Source organism: Mauremys reevesii, linkage group 19 (assembly GCF_016161935.1).
Source record: "Mauremys reevesii isolate NIE-2019 linkage group 19, ASM1616193v1, whole genome shotgun sequence".
In the NCBI taxonomy this organism is placed as follows: Eukaryota; Metazoa; Chordata; order Testudines; family Geoemydidae; genus Mauremys; species Mauremys reevesii.
This window is the reverse complement of record NC_052641.1, coordinates 317,843-340,460: the sequence shown is the minus strand read 5'-3', so window position 1 is coordinate 340,460 and position 22,618 is coordinate 317,843. Positions and strand designations below refer to the sequence as shown.

Here is a 22,618-nt window from a genome sequence, read left to right as displayed (position 1 = left end):
TCCTGACAGCCCCTCTGTCCTTGCAGCCTGAAGGAATAAAGGCCTCTGGGCATAGAGCATGTTCCTCCCCTGCACACACACACACACACACACACACACACAGAATATCCCTAAGGAATTAGAATCACCTGCTGCCTTCCCCTGTCCTGCTGGATCCCCAAATGAAGATGCTCTTCAGCCTAAACCCACGTCCCCTCTTTTCCCAGTGCCCCTCAGACCCAACCCTCAGTCCCTCCTATGCTCACTGCTCCTCACTCCCAACCAGAGCCTGCTCCTCTTCACCCTTCTCCTCAATCCCAGTTTAAACAGCCACACTGGGCTGGACCAAAGGCCCACCTAGCTCTGTGTTTTGTCCTCTGTCAGTAGCCAATACCAGGTGTCCTAAAGTTAACCAACAAGGCACCACTGGGAGTTGAACCCAGGATCTGCTGTTTACAAGACAGGTGCTTTAGCCAGCTAAGCCATGGTGCCTGCCTGTGGCTAAAACACACTGTCTGCCCACACCTGACTCTCTGCCATCCCCACTGGGGCCTGACAAGCTTTGCTTGTGTTTGAATTCTGCAAAGCAGAGGAGCAGGTGACGTTTTCCTTGCAAGCTCTGTGTGTGTGTGTGAATCTTTGGCCAGGTCTGCACTGCAAAGTTATTTCAGCATCATTATATTGCTCAGGTGTGTGAAAAACACACAACGCTCCTCGGTTGGCAGCTTTTGGCTGGTGCACACACTGCAATGCCACGTCTGGCGACAAAATTGCCCTGTTTTGGTGACAAAATAAAACCACCTTGACGAGAGGCCTAGAGCTTTGTGCAGCAAACTTAAAGTGACAAATTTTCAGTGTAAATGCTGCTGGTCATTATATCACTATAATGGCCTCCACCAGTATCCCATAATGCCCGCTGTGAACTCGCCTGCCCTGCATTCCTGCTACAGAGGCTGGGCCCCTCCCCTTTCAGAGCCCTCCCATTTTTAAAAGTCCTGGGGTGTTGTTCTCCCCCTGTTCAGGCACCCCTGGGGCCCTGCACTTCACACAGCTCTCCTGATTTCAGCTGTTAGTGAGGAGCCTCACTGCTAGCGCAGACTGGGCAGTTTCTTGCATGACAGACACTGTCCCAAAGCAGGACTAAAATTTGGGACTAGATTCATAGACTTAAGGTCAGAAGGGACCATTATCTCACCCATCCACTCCTGTAACAAAACCCTAACCTATGTCTGAGTTACTGAAGTCCTCAAATCGTGGCTTAAAGACCTCAAGGTGCAGGGAATCCTCCAGCAAGTGACCTGAGCCCCATGCTGCAGAGGAAGGCGAATGTCCGAGAACAATTCTAGGGGCAGGTGAATGCAGAGCAATGACACTGGAGGTGCCCAGACCTCCAATGGGCAGCGTGGAAATTAATAATGGGAAGATCATTTGCGAAATTAGTCGTCACTGACAAGCTTTGTCTCTGTTCCTGTTTCACACTGTGGTGTTAGTTAGAGGAATCAGTACAGATTTGTACTATATTAATTAAACACTTAATTTTATTTACCCAAGCCAAAAACTTAGTGTCACTTATTTTTTCTCTGTCCTATCAAGAATGAATTGAATTTCGTGACTTTCTGGAAAGTGCAGCGAGATGAAATGTGGGGAATTCAGTCTGTGTGTTTGTGAGCTGATGTTTTCCTCTCACAGGTCAGTGCCTGCATTGAAATACCAAGAGGGATCTAAGGGCTGGTGTACGCTGGGCACTGAACTGACAGAGTGACGTCTCTCAGGGTGTGAACCCCCCAACCCAACCCAACCCAACCCATAGAGTTAAGGTGACCTAAGCCCTGGTTAGATAGTGGTAAAGAAAAGGAAGAATTGTTCTGTCAATGCAGCTATTACAGGGATGGGAAAACCCCTCCAATCACTGTTTACTCCAAAGTGCTATAGCAATGCCACAGCAGCATTTTAGGTGTCCACAGAGTGAAAGTAGATCTGGCTCCAGTTTGCACTGTGGATGCTCAGGCACTAAGATTAGAGTGATAATAACAACAGCACAGTGCTTGTGTAGTTGGCAGGATTTGAACCTGTGCGGGGTGATGCCAATAGATTTCTAGTCCATCGCCTTAACCACTCGGCCACAACTACTTGACATACAATTATTCCACTACATGATGATTCTGTTCTCACTGAATTGTCACTTCAAATTGCTCAGACCAGCTTCCCCAGCACGCTCATGACTGCGCATCAGTGTAAGTGTGCCCTTGGGTGAACAGTGAGAATTCCTGCCCATTTCCCTTCCAGCTGGAGCAGGATGAGAGTGTGTTTGTGTGAACGACATTGCTGTAGATTGTTGTTCATTCCCCACTCTGACAATTCAGACAGTCCCTTTCCTAGTCAAATCTCCAGCACATTGTTCCAGGGGCAGGATTTCTCTGGGGCACTGAAATATTTCAGGGGGCTGGTGCGTGAACTCAGCCTTGCATTCCACCCTTGATGTTACATGGACTAACAGCAGCAGCAGAAAGAAAGAGCTGAGCCAATAGCTTCCTGCCAGGGATGCAGGTGCCACAACCCCTCTGTCTGACCATTGCCATTGCAGGAGAGAAGGGTTCACTGGAATCGAATGCCCTGGTTCAGACCAGAGACACAGGAAGATTTCACTGTTCATGGATCTGTGCAAAGGAAATTGTGTCTCTGTGAAATTGAGGTGGGAAATGAAAAGTCCACGTGGTGGCCCAATGCTCTAGGGAATGTGGGTGAAGGACTCGGGCTGAGAAATGATTTAACAGGGGTTGTTTCAATGTATTGCCCCGATTAAAATCGATGGCTAAAAGGCAGCCATGTTGTTAGCACTTGTACCGGTGTTGGGACATCCCAGTGGGTGTCAAGTCCATTGCCTTCACCAGGGGCAGTCAATTATTTTATCAAGGTACAAATTTCTTGGCCAAGGTATAGTCAAGGTCTAGACGCCAGAGAAAATAATGCACTGCTGATAAGAAGAAGTACATAAAAAGATTTTGCAGCCACCATGGGCATAACAATGATGTGCCATGTTTCACTCTCCTTTCCCTTTGGTGCCACCTCCTTTCCCTTTGGCCTTGTAGTTGACCAAGGGCAAAGCTAAACATCTCCTCAGATACCAGGGAGTGTTTATGTCCATTCCTGCGAGCTACACAGGGGTTTGATGTTGCTGCTTTCAATCCTCTGGCTCTGCCGGGATAAGGAACAATTCAAGCTGTCACTGAACTGAAGGAGGAAGATCAGTTTTGACAGGAGAGGACACCTCCTCTTCAAGGAGTTTGGCTGGCAGTCCTGGTCCCCAGGTCTCACCCGTGGGGCTCCAGCAGTTTTGGGACCGGGTCACTCCCTTGGCCCCACCTGCTGCCCCCAGGCGCTCCCCCCCAGGAGCCCCAGCAGTGCAGCGGAGCTGAGCAGCATCTGCCTGCTCACTCCAATGGCTGCCGGCCCCTCTGCATGGCAGGGCAGGGTGGGTCTGTGCCTCCGCGCTTCCCCACCCGAGCCCCTGCAGCCAATGGGATGCTGCGGGGGTGATGCCTGGGGGCAGCAGAACGTGGAGGCCCCCCAGCCCACCCCACCTTGGACACCCCGGTAAGCACCGCACCCCTTACTCCCTCCCAGAGCCTGCACCACCATCCCCTCCCCACATACCCCTCCTCCTCCCCGCAAACTCCCTCCCAGAGCCTGCACCCCTCTCCACACACACCTGCCCCCAACTCCCTCGCCCTCCACACCCACCCTCCTGCCCACCTAATCTCCCTCCCAGAGCCTGCACCCCCACCCTCCTCCTGTTCCCCCGACTCCCTGCCCCAGCCCAGAGCCTGCACCCAGCACCCAAACTCCCAGAGCCCTACAAGGAATTTTTGTACTCAAGGCCAGGGCCGGCTCCAGGCTCTTTGGCTGCGGGTCCTTGAGTCCCTGTCGGAGGAAGGACCTGCCTCTGAATTGCCACCGCGCTTCATTCATCCTTCGGTGGCAATTCAGCAGCGGTCCCTGAGTCCCTCTCGGAGAGAAGGACCCACTGACGAACTGCCACCGAAGAAGTGGCAGTGGTAGAGCTGCCGCCGGCGCCGCTGATCGTGGTAGAGCTGCCCCTCCACTTTCTGCAGCTGAGGCAAGTGCCTCACTCGCCTCGCCCATGTTACGGCGCTGCAAACTCCATCCCAGAGCCTGCCCCCAGAACCCCTCCCCACCCAAACTCCCTCCCAGCGCCTGCCCCCCAGAACCCCTCCCCCACCCAAACACCCACCCAGCACCGGCCCCCAGCACCCCTCCCCACCCAAACTCCCTCCCAGCACCTGCCCCCCAGAACCCCTCCCCCACCCAAACTCCCTCCCAGAGCCTTAGGCAGGTGAGGGGCAGAGTTTTGGGGGGCGGGTTCTGGGCAGTGTGAGTGACATTATTGGCCCACTGGGAGGACTGGCACTGGCCCTAAGGTAAATTGAGGTTGAGACCCATGTGTAAAGACCCATGTGTAAATTCACTGGAACTTTTCAAACTCTCCACAGCTTTGCCAATTTTCACCAGGAATTTTTCTCCATTAACAAATTCTCACTTGTTCCCTACCAGTTGGTGACCATTGCACCAGGGGCATGTCAGTCTCAGGGTCCTGATTTCCCATTGACCCTTCCCCCTTCTATTGGGACTGGAAACTAGCCAACCAAAAACCCCACTAAGTTTTAGTAAAGGGCCAACAGTCCCTTACACAAGCCAGCCCTGTGAGAGTCACCAATGTGCAGAGAAGGCAGTATGAGCTGGTCCCATGGTGTAACGGGCAGCACTCAGGACTCTGAATCCTGCAATCTGAGTTCAAATCTCAGTGGGACCTTGTGTTAGCTGGTGGTAAAGATCTGGTGCTCAAAGTGCTTTCCTGTCTCCAGCTATGTAAGAGTGAATCATTTCCCTCCTGCTGGGTGACTCCTCCCTACTGGAGTCAGGTCTTTGGTGGGGGTCTAGAAGTGGCTCTGGGGGTTGGGATTCTCACTGCTTGACCTGATGCCCACAAGTTTGGTGCTTGTGGCCACACTTTTCCTCTTGCCCACATGGCACTTGAAGAAAGCAGGGCCAGGCTTGGTAGGCAGGAGGGAGGAAGAGCAGGGCCGCCCAGAGGATTCCGGGGGCCTGGGGTCTTCGGCGGCGGGGGGCCCTTCCGTTCCGGGACCCGCAGCCAAAGTGCCCTGAAGACCTGCGGTGGGGGCCCCCCCGCCGCCGAATTACCGCCGAAGACCGAGCTGAACTTCGGCGGCGGGTCCGGCTCCGTCTTCGGCGGTAATTCGCCAGCGGGGGGTCCTTCTGCCCGAGCGGAAGGACCCCCGCCGGCGAAGACCGGGAGCGAAGCTCCTGCGCCCGGCCCGCAAGAGTTTTCCAGGCCCCGGGCGAGTGAGGACCCGCTCCAGGGCCCCGAAAAACTCTCGTGGGGCCTGTGGGGCTCAGGGCCTGGGGCAAATTGCCCCTCTTGCCCCCTCTGGGCGGCCCTGAGGAAGAGTCCCAGGCTGGAGCCCAGCACACCTCTCCTCCTCTGGGCACCTAGAGCAGAGGCGGCTGGTGCTGACAGCTCTGAGGAAGGCTTATAAGCCACAGAGCGACTGAGGTCAGGGCCAGAGGAGGGAGGACCATGCCTATGCATGGACAGCAGATGGCCATGAAGACACCCGGCCAGCCTGCTTCCTGGCCTGGCAAACACCCACTGAAGTCGTGCTTAATCCACTTGCTGATCAGGGGAAAACCTGTCAAAATCTGTGTGAGGAGAACCGCTTGGGTCGGAAGGAGCGAGGAAAAGAGTGAAAAAAATAACCAGAAAGAGAGAGAGCAAGCGAAAAGAATGTGAAAGGCAGAGAAAGAAATAAAGGGAGAGAAAAAATATTAGACAAAGAAGGAAAGAAAGCAAGAGCATGACAGGTAGAGGGGACAAAAGAAAGCAAGGACATACAAGCTAGAGAAGGAAAGGAATGAAAAAGAGCAAATGAACCACAAGTGCTAGCTGAAGCTGGAATGAGAGAGTCAGAGAAAGGACAGACTGACCCGTTAAGCAAGGTTGCACCCAGATTCTCCATGTTGGGGGAACAGGCCCCCCATTTCCATCCTGGCCCTGCTTGGCGGGACCATCCATAGGTGCCTATTGGCCACCCCATGCTCTGTGGAGGGGGCAAGCCCCAAAATACCCTCCCCTCGGGACACGGGCTCTCCCCAATCATGACTCCCTTCCTGCACGCTCCTGGGAATGGGGGGGGAAGGTGGGGGGAAGGCGTGTGCTGAGCAGCACCGTGGGTGTCTCTCTCTGGGGCGAAGGAAGAGGATATTTTTTGTACCAGAAGGAAAGAGCAGGGGGCGGGGCGTTTGTGGAGCAGGCGCACACCAGAGAGAGGAACTGAACACAGCCCAGTGTGAGCCCAGTGCCAGTTGGAGCCCAGACGCCTGCATCTGGAGGACCATCTCCAGAACCTACCTTGATGGTGCTGTCCATCACTGCTCCCACGTGAAGCTTCCCACCTAGACCTCTCTGGACGAGGTGAGGTGGTGCATTGGCAAAGGGGCTGTTTGAGCGGGGCTCTGTGTGTGTGTGTTTGTGTATATAATTTTGGGAAGTGAAGTCACAAACTGCTGGGCTGGTTTCCTGTTGGTGTGAGGTTTTTTTTGGTCATCTTCTTGTTTTAGGGCTAGAGCTGGGTGGCTTTCTGCGTTGCCGTTGACAAAGGCAGCGGTACAAGGGGCTCAGGGTGGAGCATCGGGGGGGGGGGAAGGGTTCACAGGGGGTCACAGGGATAAGAATCACATTTAGCCCTTGCATGGCAATGGTGGTGCACTCACGCACTGCCACGCCTTTTAGTATCACGACTACTTATCTGTACAACAGCAGCACCTACAGAGACCGGGGCAGAATCAAGGCCCCTGTTGTGCCGGGGGCTGCACAGACACAGAGACAGTCCCTGCCCCAGCTGAGATCAGGCCCCGTTGGGCCAGGCGCTGCCCAGACACAGCGAGAGACAGGCCATGCCCCAGAGAGTTTACAGGCTCCACACCCAAAAGTGGGAGGAGAAACAGAGGCCCAGTGTCACACAGTAGCACTGAGAGTAGAACCCAGGAGTCCTGGCTCCTCCTGCTCTAACCACTAGACCCCACTCTGCTCCCAGAGTTGGAGACAGAACCCAGGAGTCCTGGCTCCCCAAAAGGGCAGGAGTGGAGTCTAGTGGTTAGAGGAAAGGAAGATGGGTGTCAGGACTCCTAGGGTCCAGTCCCAGCACTGGGGTTAGAGTAGAGTCTCGTACCTTAGCACAGGTGAGGCTGGGAGCCAGGACTCCTGGGTTCTTCCCGTCCCCCCAGAACCGTCTTGCACAGCAGGAGGGGGCTGGGCAGGAAGTGGTGATGGGGTGAAAACTACCAAGAAATGCAAATCCTGGAAGGAGCCTGTGCCAGGAACTGGGTGGTGCCACGGTTCCATCCCCATCTCTACCCCCCCACCCCTTGTCTGGCAATGGATCATGCCCCTGTGCCCCAATCCACCCCTGCAAGCCCTGGGGGGCAGGGAATAGCCATGGTGCTGGGCCCCCCATCCAATTGAAGTATTCAGTGTCACACTGACCCAAGGTGTGTGCATAGAATGGGGATTGTGCGTGTGTGTATTGATTGATTGATTGATTTCTGCATGGGGTTTTGTGTGTGGGAGGGGTGTTTGTGGCTGTGCAAGTCTGTGTGTTCATGTGGCTGGATTTGTGCATGTGTTTGCATCTGTTAGCAGTTGTGTTGATGTTGGCTGGATTTGTGCGGATGTTTGTGTATATTAGCAATTCTGTGCGTGTGTGTGTCTGGATTCATGCATGTGTTTGTGTATGTTTGCAATTGTGTGTGTGTGCATGCTCTGCTGCCCTCTGCCGGCGCAACAACCGTTTCTCTGTATGTCACAGCCCCCATACCATTCACCCTGGTGGTGATTTCCCCATCTTACAAGGGCTGGCTGGCCTGACCCTTCTCCCCTCTGCGGAGTGTGGTGGGGCTGCAGCTCACCCCCTGTGGGGCAGGAGTGCCAAGATGTGGGGCACCGGGCTCCGATGCACCTGGAGAGCAGCTCACATGAGGTGGGGCAGGGCACGTGGTGTCCGTTCTGTGTTGCCTGGTGCTGGGCCGTTGCACAATCCCCAGCCGCACAGCGCATCCCGAGAGGGGGCAGGGGGCCAAGCAGATGATCCAGCACAAGAGGGGTGAGGATGTGTGGTTGAGGGGAGGAAAAGCCTTGGGCTGCACTGGGGGAATGCAGAGCAGGGGTGACACCCCAAAAACCTGCAGCAAAGGGATGGACAGGTGGGGGGGGTGGATAGACGCGGCAGCGAGACCAAACTCTACCCGGGGCGTGCGAGGTCTGGTGGTCAGAGCGGGGGGCGGGGTTTGGTGGTCAGAATTCCTGGGTTCTATCTCCAGCCCTGGGAGCAGAGTGGGGTCCAGTGGTTAGAGTGTGTGTCGGGGGGTAGCCAGGACTCCTGGGTTCTCTCCCTGGCTCTGACTCTCTCTTGTGCAATCCCTCGGCAGTTACCCAAGTCACCAGCGTGTGTGAGTGGGGGGCTGGGGCCGAGTTGCGACATGGTGTCACGGAGTGTGGGGGAGTCAGGGTCCTGCACCCCCAGCTTCCTGCAATCACAGTGACTCTCAGCCAGCCAGTAAAGCAGAAGGTTTATTTAGACGACAGGAACACAGTCCAACACAGGTCTTGCAGGCACAGATAACAGGATCCCCCCTGTTAGGTCCATCTTGGGGCCCCAGGAGCCCTATAGCCCCATTGGGGATCAGAGCCCTGTCTGTGCTTCCCTTCTTTCCCCAGCCAGCTCCAGTCTGCCCAACCTGCTCCAGCCCCTCCTCTCTGCTCAGCTTCTTTCCTGGGCCAGGAGGTCACCTGACCCCTTTGTCTCCAACACCTTCAATTGCACCTTTGCAGGGGAGGGGCCCAGGCCATCAGTTGCTAGGAGACAGAGTGTCAGGCATTCGGTTGCACTGGCCTTTTGCTTTGCTAGATACTTAAGAACTGCACTGGGGACACTGAAGCTTCACAGACCCCAGTAAGACCAGTCCCACTTCCTCACACATGGCCCAGAGTCTCATACTGCCCTTTGTTACCCAGCCCGGGGCAGGGTGGGGGATGGCCTGGGAGACCTGCTAAGAAAGGCGCTTCTGGTGGGTTTGTGTGTGGGTCACGCTGCCCCCGGCTGGATCGACCCCTATGGTCAGAACCAGTCTCAGCCAGGGTCAGGACCTGGAATCACAGACCCCTCTATCTACACGTCTATGGATATTTGTCACATGCAAAGGACCATTCTCAAAGGTAGAAGTCCAGTGGCAGTGAGTTCCACAGGCCTTGGCACATGCTGTATGGGGCAGGAGGTCCTTGTGTTGGGAGCAGTGGGAGTGAACTGTGTGCGGTTGTGTCTCTGAGCACAATTGTGAATATTCCAGTGTGTGTGTGATTGTGAGCATGGCTGGGGGGTGTGATAGTTTCTCTCTTTGGGGATGGAGCTAGCATGCCCCTCTGGGTGTGTTGTGTGTGAGTGTTCTTGGGACTGTGTGAGTCCCTTTGTGCATCAATGTGTGTGTCACTTGCTGCAGGATACAAAATCCTGCAAAGCCAACACACACACACAGCGGGGCTCAGCCCCACCAGCAGGGACACACATGTCTCTCCTGGGCCAGCTTGGACAATTTCCCATCTCGACCCGGCACACTGCTGGTGCCCCCACATGGGGGTGGGCAGCGACTGGGCGGGGGGGGCAGATATGCTGGATACAGAAGGAAACACTTTTGAGAAAATCAGTCAAGGCCCTTAGCAGAGCTGAGACACAGACCCAGTGACCCCTGCACCACCCTGGGAGGAGTGGGGTCAGTGGTCAGAGCAGGGGAGGGCTGGGCACCAGGACCCCTGGGTTCTATCCTGGCTCTGGGAGTGGAGGGTCTAGAGCAGGAGGACTGGGAGACAGGACTCCTGGTTCCATAGGGGAGACTGTTTTTTCCTGGGCTCCCCTCCCTAGAGATCCCAGCCCCCTAGTGGAGAATGAGTGGGAACAGGGGAAGTTGCTCTCCCACTTCAGAAACATGATTCAACCCCCCCCATGGGCTGTGACATCATGGACACCCCCCCCCAGGCAGACAGTAGAAGCCCCACCCCATCAGAGAAGGTGGGGTCTAGTTGCACCCACAACAATCCCACTCATGGTTGCAAAGAAACCGCACAAACCACTGCTCGGACAGGATCTGCTGCTCCCACTGCTTTCTTTTTCACCATGAGCTGCTCCCGCCAGGCACCACACTCCATTCACACACCTTTGGTCAATATGCAGCTCAGTGGCAAACACTGCCCCGAAGTGACTCCGGTGCAGGCACCCACAGCACGAACTCCCCACACCGGATTCTGTCCACACGGAGAGAATTCTCTCCACCGGTCTCCTTCCGTTCATCTCGCTGCTCTCCGTCCTGCCGCCAGACACTGCTCATCTGCATAGCCCCGCCCATGGACACCTGACACCTTCTGTCCTTTTAGTCTCCAGGGACTGAGTTGTCTGCAGGGAGTGAGCACGTCACAGCCGCCGGGCGGGGATTGTCCATGAGCCCCGCGCTGGGGGCGGGGCTTCAGGGAGAGACCCAGCCCCATAGACGGCCTGGGGCAGGGAGATATTGGGGGGAGAGATGGGGGGCAGGGGAAGGGAGAGACCCAACCCATAGACCTGTAGGGGCAGGAGATCTTGGGGTCAGGAGGAGAAGGGGATTGGCAGAGACCCAGCCTGGGGTGCAGGAGGAAGGGGTGGGGTGGAGGGAGACATGTCGGGTGGGGTGGGGTGTGTGAAATGTTGGTCCAGGAAACTGAGTCACTCCCAGGACATCGTGTGCAGGGAGAGCACAGGGGCAGGAGAGAGCCCCAGCCCCAGAGAGCCCCAGAGGGATATTGGGGGCAGGAGGAGATGGCAGAGGAGACACCCATCTCCATAGACCCCAGAGGCAGGAAATGAGGGGAGAAGGGGAGGAGGGATCCAGCCCTATAGACCTGTAGGGGCAGGGAGATATTGGGGGCAGGAGGGTTGGCAGAGACCCAGCCCAGGGTGCAGGGGCAATGGGGCGGTTTGGAAGGAACTGGGGAGGAGAAGAGACACATGGCAGGACAGGGAAACTGACTCACTCTGAATACATGCAGAGCAGGGCAGGGCGGAGGAAGATCAAGCTGGTCCCAGGGTAATTTCGGGGGGGTCTGATTCCCCACTCAGCCGGGGGGCTCCCCTCTGGGATGAGGAGCCCTGGGGTGGGGCGGGTACAGGGGCTCTGTGTGTGTGTGTGTGTGTGTGTGTGTGTGTCAGGCTGAGGGAGCTGCCTGGGCAGAGGGCTGGAACCAGGGGCAGCTCAGGCACCAGCACACCAAGCACGTGGTTGGGGCGGCAAGCTGCAGGGGGCGCTCTGCTGTTCGCTGCGAGGGCAGCAGGCACCCCAGCCCCTCCCCCACTCGACCCCCCTCACCCCCCTCCCAGAGCTGAGGGAGAACCCAGGAGTCCTGGCTCCCAGCTCGGCCCCTCCCCCACTCTATCCCCACCCCCCTCCCAGAGCTGGGGGAGAACCCAGGAGTCCTGGCTCCCAGCCCTGCCCCTCCCCCACTCCACCCCCCTCCCAGAGCTGGGGGAGAACCCAGGAGTCCTGGCTCCCAGCCATGCCCCTCCCCACTCTACCCCCTCCCGGAGCTGGGGAGAACCCAGGAGTCCTGGCTCCCAGCCCTGCCCCTCCCCACTCTGCCCCCTCCCGGAGCTGGGGAGAACCCAGGAGTCCTGGCTCCCAGCCCTGCCCCTCCCCACTCTGCCCCCTCCCGGGCTGGGGAGAACCAGGAGTCCTGGCTCCCAGCCCTGCCCCTCCCCACTCTGCCCCCTCCCGGAGCTGGGGGAGAACCCAGGAGTCCTGGCTCCCAGCCCTGCCCCTCCCCCACTCCACCCCCCTCCCGGAGCTGGGGGAGAACCCAGGAGTCCTGGCTCCCAGCCCTGCCCCTCCCCCACTCTGCCCCCCTCCCGGAGCTGGGGGAGAACCCAGGAGTCCTGGCGCCCCGCCCTGCCCCTCCCCACTCCACCCCTCCCGGAGCTGGGGAGAACCCAGGAGACCTGGCTCCCAGCCCTGCCCCTCCCCACTCTACCCCCTCCCGGAGCTGGGGAGAACCCAGGAGTCCTGGCTCCCAGCCCTGCCCCTCCCCACTCTGCCCCCTCCCGGGCTGGGGAGAACCCAGGAGTCCTGGCTCCCAGCCCTGCCCCTCCCCACTCTGCCCCCTCCCAGAGCTGGGGAGAACCCAGGAGTCCTGGCTCCCAGGCCTGCCCCTCCCCACTCTACCCCCTCCCAGAGCTGGGGAGAACCCAGGAGTCCTGGCTCCCAGGCCTGCCCCTCCCCACTCTACCCCCTCCCAGAGCTGGGGAGAACCCAGGAGTCCTGGCTCCCAGGCCTGCCCCTCCCCACTCTGCCCCCTCCCAGAGCTGGGGAGAACCCAGGAGTCCTGGCTCCCAGGTCTGCCCCTCCCCACTCTGCCCCCTCCCGGAGCTGGGGAGAACCCAGGAGTCCTGGCTCCCAGCCCTGCCCCTCCCCACTCTACCCCCTCCCGGAGCTGGGGAGAACCCAGGAGTCCTGGCTCCCAGCCCTGCCCCTCCCCACTCTGCCCCCTCCCAGAGCTGGGGAGAACCCAGGAGTCCTGGCTCCCAGCCCTGCCCCTCCCCACTCTACCCCCTCCCGGGCTGGGGAGAACCCAGGAGTCCTGGCTCCCAGCCCTGCCCCTCCCCACTCTGCCCCCTCCCAGAGCTGGGGAGAACCCAGGAGTCCTGGCTCTCAGCCCTGCCCCTCCCCACTCTGCCCCCTCCCAGAGCTGGGGAGAACCCCGGAGTCCTGGCTCCCAGCCCTGCCCCTCCCCGAGCTGGGGGAGAACCCAGGAGTCCTGGCTCCCAGCCCTGCCCCTCCCCCACTCTTCCCCCCTCCCAGAGCTGGGGGAGAACCCAGGAGTCCTGGCTCCCAGCCCTGCCCCTCCCCACTCTACCCCTCCCGGAGCTGGGGAGAACCCAGGAGTCCTGGCTCCCAGCCCTGCCCCTCCCCACTCTGCCCCCTCCCGGAGCTGGGGAGAACCCAGGAGTCCTGGCTCCCAGCCCTGCCCCTCCCCCACTCTACCCCCCTCCCAGAGCTGGGGAGAACCCAGGAGTCCTGGCTCCCAGCCCTGCCCCTCCCCACTCTGCCCCCTCCCGGAGCTGGGGAGAACCCAGGAGTCCTGGCTCCCAGCCCTGCCCCTCCCCACTCCGCCCCCTCCCGGGCTGGGGAGAACCCAGGAGTCCTGGCTCCCAGCCCTGCCCCTCCCCACTCCGCCCCTCCCGGAGCTGGGGAGAACCCAGGAGTCCTGGCTCCCAGCCCTGCCCCTCCCCACTCCGCCCCCTCCCGGAGCTGGGGAGAACCCAGGAGTCCTGGCTCCCAGCCCTGCCCCTCCCCACTCCACCCCTCCCGGAGCTGGGGAGAACCCAGGAGTCCTGGCTCCCAGCCCTGCCCCTCCCCACTCCACCCCCTCCCGGAGCTGGGGAGAACCCAGGAGTCCTGGCTCCCAGCCCTGCCCCTCCCCACTCCACCCCTCCCGGGCTGGGGAGAACCCAGGAGTCCTGGCTCCCAGCCCTGCCCTCCCCACTCTGCCCCCTCCCAGAGCTGGGGAGAACCCAGGAGTCCTGGCTCCCAGCCCTGCCCCTCCCCACTCTACCCCTCCCAGAGCTGGGGAGAACCCAGGAGTCCTGGCTCCCAGCCCTGCCCCTCCCCACTCTACCCCCTCCCAGAGCTGGGGAGAACCCAGGAGTCCTGGCTCCCAGCCCTGCCCCTCCCCACTCTGCCCCCTCCCAGAGCTGGGGAGAACCCAGGAGTCCTGGCTCCCAGGCCTGCCCCTCCCCACTCTGCCCCCTCCCGGAGCTGGGGAGAACCCAGGAGTCCTGGCTCCCAGGCCTGCCCCTCCCCACTCTACCCCCTCCCGGAGCTGGGAGAACCCAGGAGTCCTGGCTCCCAGCCCTGCCCCTCCCCACTCTGCCCCCTCCCAGAGCTGGGGAGAACCCAGGAGTCCTGGCTCCCAGCCCTGCCCCTCCCCACTCTGCCCCTCCCAGAGCTGGGGAGAACCCAGGAGTCCTGGCTCCCAGCCCTGCCCCTCCCGAGCTGGGGAGAACCCAGGAGTCCTGGCTCCCAGCCCTGCCCCTCCCCACTCTACCCCCTCCCGGAGCTGGGGAGAACCCAGGAGTCCTGGCTCCCAGCCCTGCCCCTCCCCACTCCACCCCTCCCAGAGCTGGGGAGAACCCAGGAGTCCTGGCTCCCAGCCCTGCCCCTCCCCACTCCACCCCTCCCAGAGCTGGGGAGAACCCAGGAGTCCTGGCTCCCAGCCCTGCCCCTCCCCACTCTACCCCCTCCCAGAGCTGGGAGAACCCAGGAGTCCTGGCTCCCAGCCCTGCCCCTCCCCACTCCACCCCTCCCAGAGCTGGGGAGAACCCAGGAGTCCTGGCTCCCAGCCCTGCCCCTCCCCACTCCACCCCTCCCAGAGCTGGGGAGAACCCAGGAGTCCTGGCTCCCAGCCCTGCCCCTCCCCACTCTACCCCCTCCCAGAGCTGGGGAGAACCCAGGAGTCCTGGCTCCCAGCCCTGCCCCTCCCCACTCCACCCCTCCCAGAGCTGGGGAGAACCCAGGAGTCCTGGCTCCCAGCCCTGCCCCTCCCCACTCTACCCCTCCCAGAGCTGGGGAGAACCCAGGAGTCCTGGCTCCCAGCCCTGCCCCTCCCCACTCTACCCCCTCCCAGAGCTGGGGAGAACCCAGGAGTCCTGGCTCCCAGCCCTGCCCCTCCCCACTCTACCCCTCCCAGAGCTGGGGAGAACCCAGGAGTCCTGGCTCCCCATATTTCCATATGGCTCCATCCAACAGCCCCGGGTGGGGAGACAGGAGGCCAAGGGAGAAGCAGGCGGGGGCCGGGCCGGGCGCGACCCCGGGCCCCGCGAGGTCGCGTCAGGAGCCGGAGGGGCGGGGCTCTCTGGGGCGGGGCTGAGGAGTTGTGAGGAGGTGTCAGGTTGACCCAGGGACCCGCCCTTCCCTGGGCTCGAGAGGACGGAGGTGCCCCGGGGCAGGCTGGGAGTTGTAGTTCCTGGCTCGTCTCAGAGCGGACAACGCGCTCCCTCCCGGTGCACTCTGGGAAGCGTAGTTCTCTGTCTCTCTCACGCGCGGCCTCTATTGCAGGAGGGGCCGTAACTCGTCCCTTCGCCGCGCCCCTCCCCGCTCCCTGATTGGCGGAGAGAGCGCGGGACAGAGACTCGGCGCGGGGGGGGCGGCCCCGGTTCCCTCGCCCCTCGGCGCCCCCCCCCCGGCGCGCTGCGGCCGTTGGGAGCCGTGGGATCCGGGCGGGGGGGGCTCGGGGCAGAGGCGGAATTCGGTCCCGGGGCACCGGCGGCGGGTGCCGCTGCGGCGTAACTCGCCAGCGGGGGTCCTTCCGCCCGGAGCGGAGGAAGCTCCTGGGCCCGGCCCGCAAGGGTTTCCAGGCCCCGGGAGAGTGAAGGACCCTGCTCCAGGGGCCCCGAAAACTCCAGTGGGGGCCCCTGTGGCCTGGGGCAAACTGCCCTCCTGCCCCCTCCGGGCGGCCCTGCCCCACATACCCCCCAGTCACTCATCACACGCTGAGCTAGTTCTTCTGGGGCCCCACTGCCCATCCAGGAGCCCCGTGGGCCTGTGGCCGGGAAGTGGGAAGCTCCCTTGGGCTGGGCTGGGGTGGGTGTGACTCTTTTCCTGCCTTGTGTGTGCTGGGCTCACCAAGGCTGTTTGCTCCTCGGGGTGGGGGTGGTTTGGCCACAGGTGACGTGGTTTGCAGCCCGGTGGATGCCGCGGGGTGTCTGGAATGGGGCGTGTGTGTTCCCATCCTGCCCCTTCCTCTGCCTGCAGAGCTGAGCACAGACAGGCCTGAGGGGCAGAGCAGGAGCTCTGGGAAGGAGAAGAGCAATATGAAGATGGAGTCTAAGACGAGGCCAGGTGACTTCTGTGGAGGGAGACGTGCTGGACAGCGCCAAGGATTGGGAGACAACCAGGTGTGAGCCCAGGCTGCAGATTTCTAATTGTAGCTGTGATGACAGAATGGGAGGAGGGTTGAAGCCGGAGCCCTGGGGTGTGGGAGTAGTGAGAAGAGGAGCCTCGCCACCGTTGCTTTTTCTTTTGTGTTGTGTTTCATACCAAGAGAAAATAAATCGCGGGGACGGAGTCCAGCCCTGAGGTGAGATGGAAAGTGAGCGAGAGCAGTGACTGCGTGAATCCTGTTGATGCCAGGCAAGACCTGCCCAGCTGGGATCAGAGTAGCTGTCTCTGTTGGTGAGATATGTATCTGGTTTGGGAAGGGCTCTGGTCACAGTCCTCCTGGCTCCAGGCAGGGACTTCCCGTTACCTGGGTGTGGGTTTCCAGACTAGCTGTGGCTTCAAGGGAGATGATGTTGCCATTTGCGAGGGCTGATCATCTCTGGCCAGGAATGGTGTGTGCTCCCTAGCAGAAAGTTGGATCCATGAGGGTGACTCCCTGTTCTGAGTTTTTCTTCCTCCGAGGTTTCTCTATGTTGGCCAACTTACACTCAAACTCTCTCTCCCCTTTCATGGACACCTGTCATGTTCAGTTGCCTGCATCCTCTTCCTCTGCTCCCCCTCCCCCAGTCTCCCATGGGCTCAGCTGGATCCATCTGCCCCCGGGCAAGGTCTCTGCCATATTGGAAAGGATGTGTCCTGCCTGCCAGGATAAGGGGGTTGCTCTTCCAATCCTCTATCTTCGGGGAGACCTCATTGGTGTAACTGGGTCACAGCATGAGTGGCCAGTCATGTCTTTGGGGCTGTGGGGTCTGAGACTGAGAGGGGTGGGCTCGTGGTCATGGCTTTGGGCACAGGAGAAGTGGGGCTGGGATTAGAGATTCCCAGAACCCTCCTTATCACCCGCTAGCTCCATTACTGCATCACCCAAAAGCCTCACTCAGGGTCCACTATGCCTCCTTGTGCTGGGCACTGCAGGGACAATCAGAGGGACAGCAGGATGCATGAGGAAATAGATGAGTGTGTGAGGCAGATGGGTGAAGGGGGGGGTGTGGCATACATTGGGGACGGATGGGGGTTGAGAGTTGGACGGACAGCGGGACAGATGGAGAGCTGCAGGGACGGATGGTGACGTCACAGGCTGGACTTGTGATGGGTTCAGCTCATGGCCGCTGGCCCTGTCATCTCCTGCCCCATCTGCCCGTCTGACTCTGCCCCTGTCTCTCGCAGGCAGCACTCAGCAGAGTCTGGCCCTGTCGTTACACTGGTGCCTACATCCAGTGTACACCTGTGTGTTATGTGCTCCTGGAGAGCTCAGGCGGGGACAAGCATGCGGCTCACGGCTGCTGAACCAGCTACTCCAAAACTGCCACAGATCTCCCCCTCCTTGGGCAGCAAGACCCTGGCTGGGGGGTTCCCTGTCCCTCCTCGCTGCCAACGCATCCTGCTCAGCACAGAGACCGAGGTCACCTGCCTCCGCCCAGCCTCTAGCTGGAGCTGCTCCAGCCCGAATTGCTGGTATCCAGCCTGGCCGGAGTTGGTGCGATGTCCTAGCGGAGTCCGTTCTTTCTCCCCGGTAGATGACGATTTTCCCCACTGCAGTTAGTTGCTCTTTCTCTGCTTCCCCATAGCCCCTCCCCAGTGATAGTGACCCCTGCTGGCCAGGCACGAGAGTGTCCTGTAGGGGGCCTCCTTGTAGGAGCAGTGACTCCTGGTGGTGAGGGGCAGCAATGCCTGGCATGTATCCCCCCTAGCATTGCTGCAGCGACCCCTGCTGGCCACTGAGGGCAGTTGCCTATGTGACCCCACCATTGCCATTGTGCCTGTGAGCGCTGGTGGGTAGGTGAGGCAGCGCCCTGTATGTATATGAGCCATTGGGGCAGTGCCCTCTGCATAGCCCACTCTCATCTCGGTGACTCGTGTTGTCCCAGTGGGGCAGTCCCCTGTGTATTTAGTCCCCCCAACCCCTGCCTTGGGCCAGTGACCACTGGTAGCCAGAGGACTCAGTGCCTGAGGTGTTTTTCACCTCCCCCAAGGTGGCAGGGTGCCTGGGTCGCCATGTCAGGCAGTGCCCTCAGTATCTTCCAACCCCTTTGTGGCAGTGAGCCCTGCTCCTGGTGTGTGTCACTCCCCCACTAGGGATGTGCACTGGTGGCCAAGTATGGCAGTGCCCTGTGTGTAGCCCCCTCTCTCCCTGCCCCTGCCCCCCAGGGTGACCAGATAGAAAGTGTGAAGAATCGGGATGGGGTGGAGGGTAATAGGCACCTACATAAGAAAAAGCCCCAAATATTGGGACTGTCCCTATAAAATTGGGACATCTGGTCACCCTATCCCTTCTACCCCTGAGCCAGGTATGGCAGGCACTGATCCCTGGCATCTCTGTGGGGCAATACCCTCTGTATATCCCCAATTGGGGCAGTGACCCTGTTGGTCAGGTGGGGCAGTGCCCTGTGTGTTTGTCCCCTATTTAGGTAGTGACCCTGGTGGCTAAGTGAGGCAGTGGCCTTTGATTTCCTCTTCTCTCCCCAGCCCCTCTCTCTCTGGGGTAGGGCCCCAGTTGGGGCACTACCCGATGTGTATCTCTACTAATTGGAGCAGTGACCTCCTGTGGTGCCCTGGTGTGGCAGTGCCCTATTGATATCTCCTCCCTCTCTCCCCACACCATTGTGGTAGTGGCCACTTCAGTCAGTGGCCTGTTTATCATCCCCTGCCCCAAACCACCACCATTGCAGCAGTGGCCCTGGTGGCCATGTGCGGCAGTGCCCTGCATGTATCCCCACAACCATTGCTGCAGTGACCCCAGGTGCCCAGTTTGAGTAGTAGCCTGTGTGTACCTCATCTCTTGGGGCAGTAACGTGTGGGGCCACGTAGGGCAGTGGCCTGTATGTACCATCTCCTCTGGAGCAGTGACCACTGGTGTCTTGGTGCTAAGATGCAGCCACCTCTGGGGTACATGGTGGGGCTGTTTACAGGACAGTGGGGACAGGCCCCCCCGTTCCAGGAAGCAGGGGAATGTCTGGTGTTCAGGGCAGAGCGTTCCACCTTCTATTGAACTGTGATGCTCTGAGCACCTTTCCCTGCATGAAGAAGACCCTGTGTGGCTCCAAAGCTGGTCCAGTAACAGGTATCACCTCACATGCCTTGACTCCCTGGTATTCTGGCCAGTGTCCAACTTCCCTTCGCTGTTGGTCCTCAAACCTCCTCCAAGCAACCACCCCCCCAGTCTCTTAAGATGCCAAACCTCCCCTGGAGCCCAACCCGGGGGGGGAGGCACCCCACCTGAAAACCCTATGGCACCATGGGAGTGGTAGTATCCACTGCCTCCATCTCCCACCAGCCAGGACAGGCCCCACAGCACCATGGGAGTGGTCGTGTCTCCTGCTTCCATTTCCTGACAGCCGCTGCCAGGCAGGGCCCAGACTTCCTGTTTCTGGTGCGAGTCCGAAGCAGATGCTGCCATGAGGCGATGCTGGGAAGGGTGGTGCTGGTGTCAGGAGAAAGCAGGAGGAGTAGGTGGGGTCTGTGCTACTGTCGCCCTCATCCCTGCTCCCCCTCTGGCACACAACCCTGAAGCTCTGCACCCTAACCCTGTGACCCTCCAGTTCCCCTAACCCCTGCCTCCTCCCGCACCCGTAATCCCTGCACTGTGCCCCCTTTTCCCCTAACCCCTGCACCCTCCTGTGCCCACTTGGGGAAACTGACCTGGATGCACAGAGTAGCTGGCATTGCTGCTCGCTCCCCCCGCCGCCCCTGAACACTGCTCCTCCGCACATCGCTAGGGGGCTGTGAGAGGGGGGCACGGAGGAACATTGGGGGGAGCAGTATCCGCTCATCACCGCTATCTCCCCCTTCTCTTCCCCTCCCTCCCCCCATGCTCCTGTGCCGGGCGGGCGCCGGGAGAAATCTGGGCACCACCCCAAGCAGCACTCCCTGCCAGCCGGGAGCAGTTTCTGACTTTACACCAGCAGCACACACCTCTCTGCTACCGTACAGCACCGCCCTTGACCATGGTACCCTGGGCAATTCCTGGTGGCACCCACCCCAAAGGCTGGCCCTGGCTATGGGCTTCAGAGGAGTGAGCAGACCAGGCGGCCATGGAGAGGTCCAGCCCCTGTTCTCCTCTCCGAGCTGCTAGCAATCAGAGGCCAGGGACATGCTTCCATGCTGATGACAGGTACTGCTCGATAACGATGCCACCAACCGAAGATTGATTTTCCTGTCTAGTGGTTCAGGTTCTGTAGTGTCTGCATCAGAGTGTTGCTCTTTGAGGACTTCTGACAACGTTTCACACCTCGTCCCTCTTGGATTTTGGAAGGCTCTTCAGATTCTTAAACTTTGGCTCGAGCGCTGTAGCTGTCTCTAGAAATCTCACGTTATACCTTCTTTGCGTTTTGTCAAATTTGCAGTGAAAGTGTTCTTAAAGTGAACAACATGTGCTGGGTCATCACCCAAGACTGCCATAAAATGAAATATACGGCAGAATGCGGATAGAACCATGGAGCAGGAGACATACAGTTCTTCATCAAGGTCTTCAGTCACAAATTAACACGTTATTTTTTTAACGAGCATTATCAGCATGGAAGCATGTCCTCTGGAATGGTGGTTGAAGTATGAAGGCATATGGATGTTAGCATATCTGACACGTTAATACCTTGCAACGCTGGCTACAAAAGTGCCATGAGAGAGCCTGTTCTCACTTTTAGGTGACGTATATAAGACACGGGCAGCATTATCTCCAGTAAATGTAAACAAACTTGTTTGTCTCAGCGATTGGCTGAACCCGAAGTAGGACTGACTGGACTCTAAAGTTTTACATTGTTTTCTTTTTGAGTGCACTTATGCAACAAAAAAAAATCTACATATGCAAGTTGCACTTTAATGATAAAGAGATTGCACTATAGTACTTTATATTTTACAGTGTAAATATTTGTAATAAAACTATATATAATCAGCACTGTACACTTTGTATTCTGTGTTGTAATTGTGTCAGCAACCTGCCCAGTTGCCTCGCTGCCAGGGGATGCAGACATTTCTGTAAGGCACATAAAGGGGCTATTTGGTGTTGAAGCAAATGCGAGGAATGTGCATTTATGAGAGGGAATTTCCATTTCTTCAGTAGCTGTCCATCAGGGCCCCAGTGGCCTAATGGATAAGGCATTGGCTTCTGAAGCCAGAGATTGTGGGTTCAAGTCCCATCTGGGGTGAAAATCTACTTTCTTCCTGTATATTGCAAGGAAACCTTGGCCTTTATATTAAACAAGGAAGCTGGGAGATGTTTGAGCACAAAGTCCTGGATCTTGGGAACAATCACCAAGGGATATTAGAAGGCTCAGTCTGGTGACCTAATGGATGCAACCACACCTCCCCATCCCAGGGTAGTCCCATCTGAGAACCAGGATCCATGGAGCAACATTCCCCTCCTGCCCTGACAGGTGGGCTGTGCAGATGATGGTGGAGGGCAGCAGGAGAGGAGGTTGCACTAGTGCTGCCTGGGCTGTATCTGCACCAAAGATAAATGGAGGGGGTCATGCAGCCTGTGCCTGAAACTCCACAAGTGTTATGTTCACTCCCAGAACAAGTCAAATGCTGCACCAAGGATGGTGAATTCCCATGTGAGCACACAGTGCCCCTGTCCACCACACATGCTGCACACACATCAACTGCACCAAAAGAGACACAAACTGCACACTGAGGAGACAGCTGGTTTGTTTCCAGGTTGCTTTTATTTCCAAAGGTACTGAAGTGTGGGGTCTCTTCTTTTTCCGTGGGCAGAAACGCAATGGAGGAGAATCTCACATCCCTTAGCTGCCAGGTGACAGTGGCAGGAAGAAAATGCACTGCAATGAAATTTAAAAAACATAAATAATTTAACAATGAGAAGTAATTAAATAAAAATAATCCAATGGACGCACATGCCGGTGGCTTGTTCCCAGCCCAGAGAGTGAGAAGCAGGGAGTGTGTGAAAGGCGGGTGGTTAAGTCTGAGGGAGCATATTCATAGTTTGTATAAGTTAAATTATAGCAGACCGCTACAAAATACTCCATTTGGTAACATCAGTACAGAATATAGAAATCTACAAGCAATACAGCCATACACAGTTAAGACAGGGTGTCCACTTAATACCAGAGTTCCCACAGCCAAATAGCTGGAAGTCCCTTCACAGTCACTGCTAAACAAAACAACCTTGTGCAGAGCCAAGAGCAGCCCTGCTGTGCCATTAGGAAGGCCTGCAGGAGACGCAGCAAATCCATCTAGATTCTGTGCTTCTGCTTAGTAGTTACCAAGTGTGATCAATGAAAGGGTAGGTGGGTAGCTCCCTTTTTTGGACACCCAGCCAGTAGCTATAAAATTCCTCTGAGGCCTTGTCTACACTATGACTTTAGGTCGAATTTAGCAGCGTTACCGCCATTTAACCCTAGACCTATGCACACGACAAAGCCCTTTTTTTCAACTTAAAGGGCTCTTTAAATCGATTTCTTTACTCCACCTCCGCCGAGGGATTAGCACTGAAATCAGCCTTGCTGGGTCAAATTTAGGTAGTGTGGACGCAATTCGATGGTATTGGCCTCCAGGAGCTATCCCAGAGTGCTCCATT

The 22,618-nt window shown here is 58.4% G+C and overlaps 3 non-coding genes across 3 annotated transcripts; 2 read left to right on the top strand and 1 right to left on the bottom strand.

Annotated features, from left to right (window-relative positions):
* Nucleotides 1-397: 397 nt before the first annotated feature.
* TRNAT-UGU lies at nucleotides 398-471 on the bottom strand. The gene has a single exon. It is a non-coding gene; the product is annotated as a tRNA-Thr (tRNA).
* A 4,267-nt stretch (nucleotides 472-4,738) lies between these two features.
* TRNAQ-CUG lies at nucleotides 4,739-4,810 on the top strand. The gene has a single exon. It is a non-coding gene; the product is annotated as a tRNA-Gln (tRNA).
* A 16,344-nt stretch (nucleotides 4,811-21,154) lies between these two features.
* TRNAQ-CUG lies at nucleotides 21,155-21,227 on the top strand. Its single transcript has one exon. It is a non-coding gene; the product is annotated as a tRNA-Gln (tRNA).
* The last annotated feature ends 1,391 nt before the right edge of the window (nucleotides 21,228-22,618 follow it).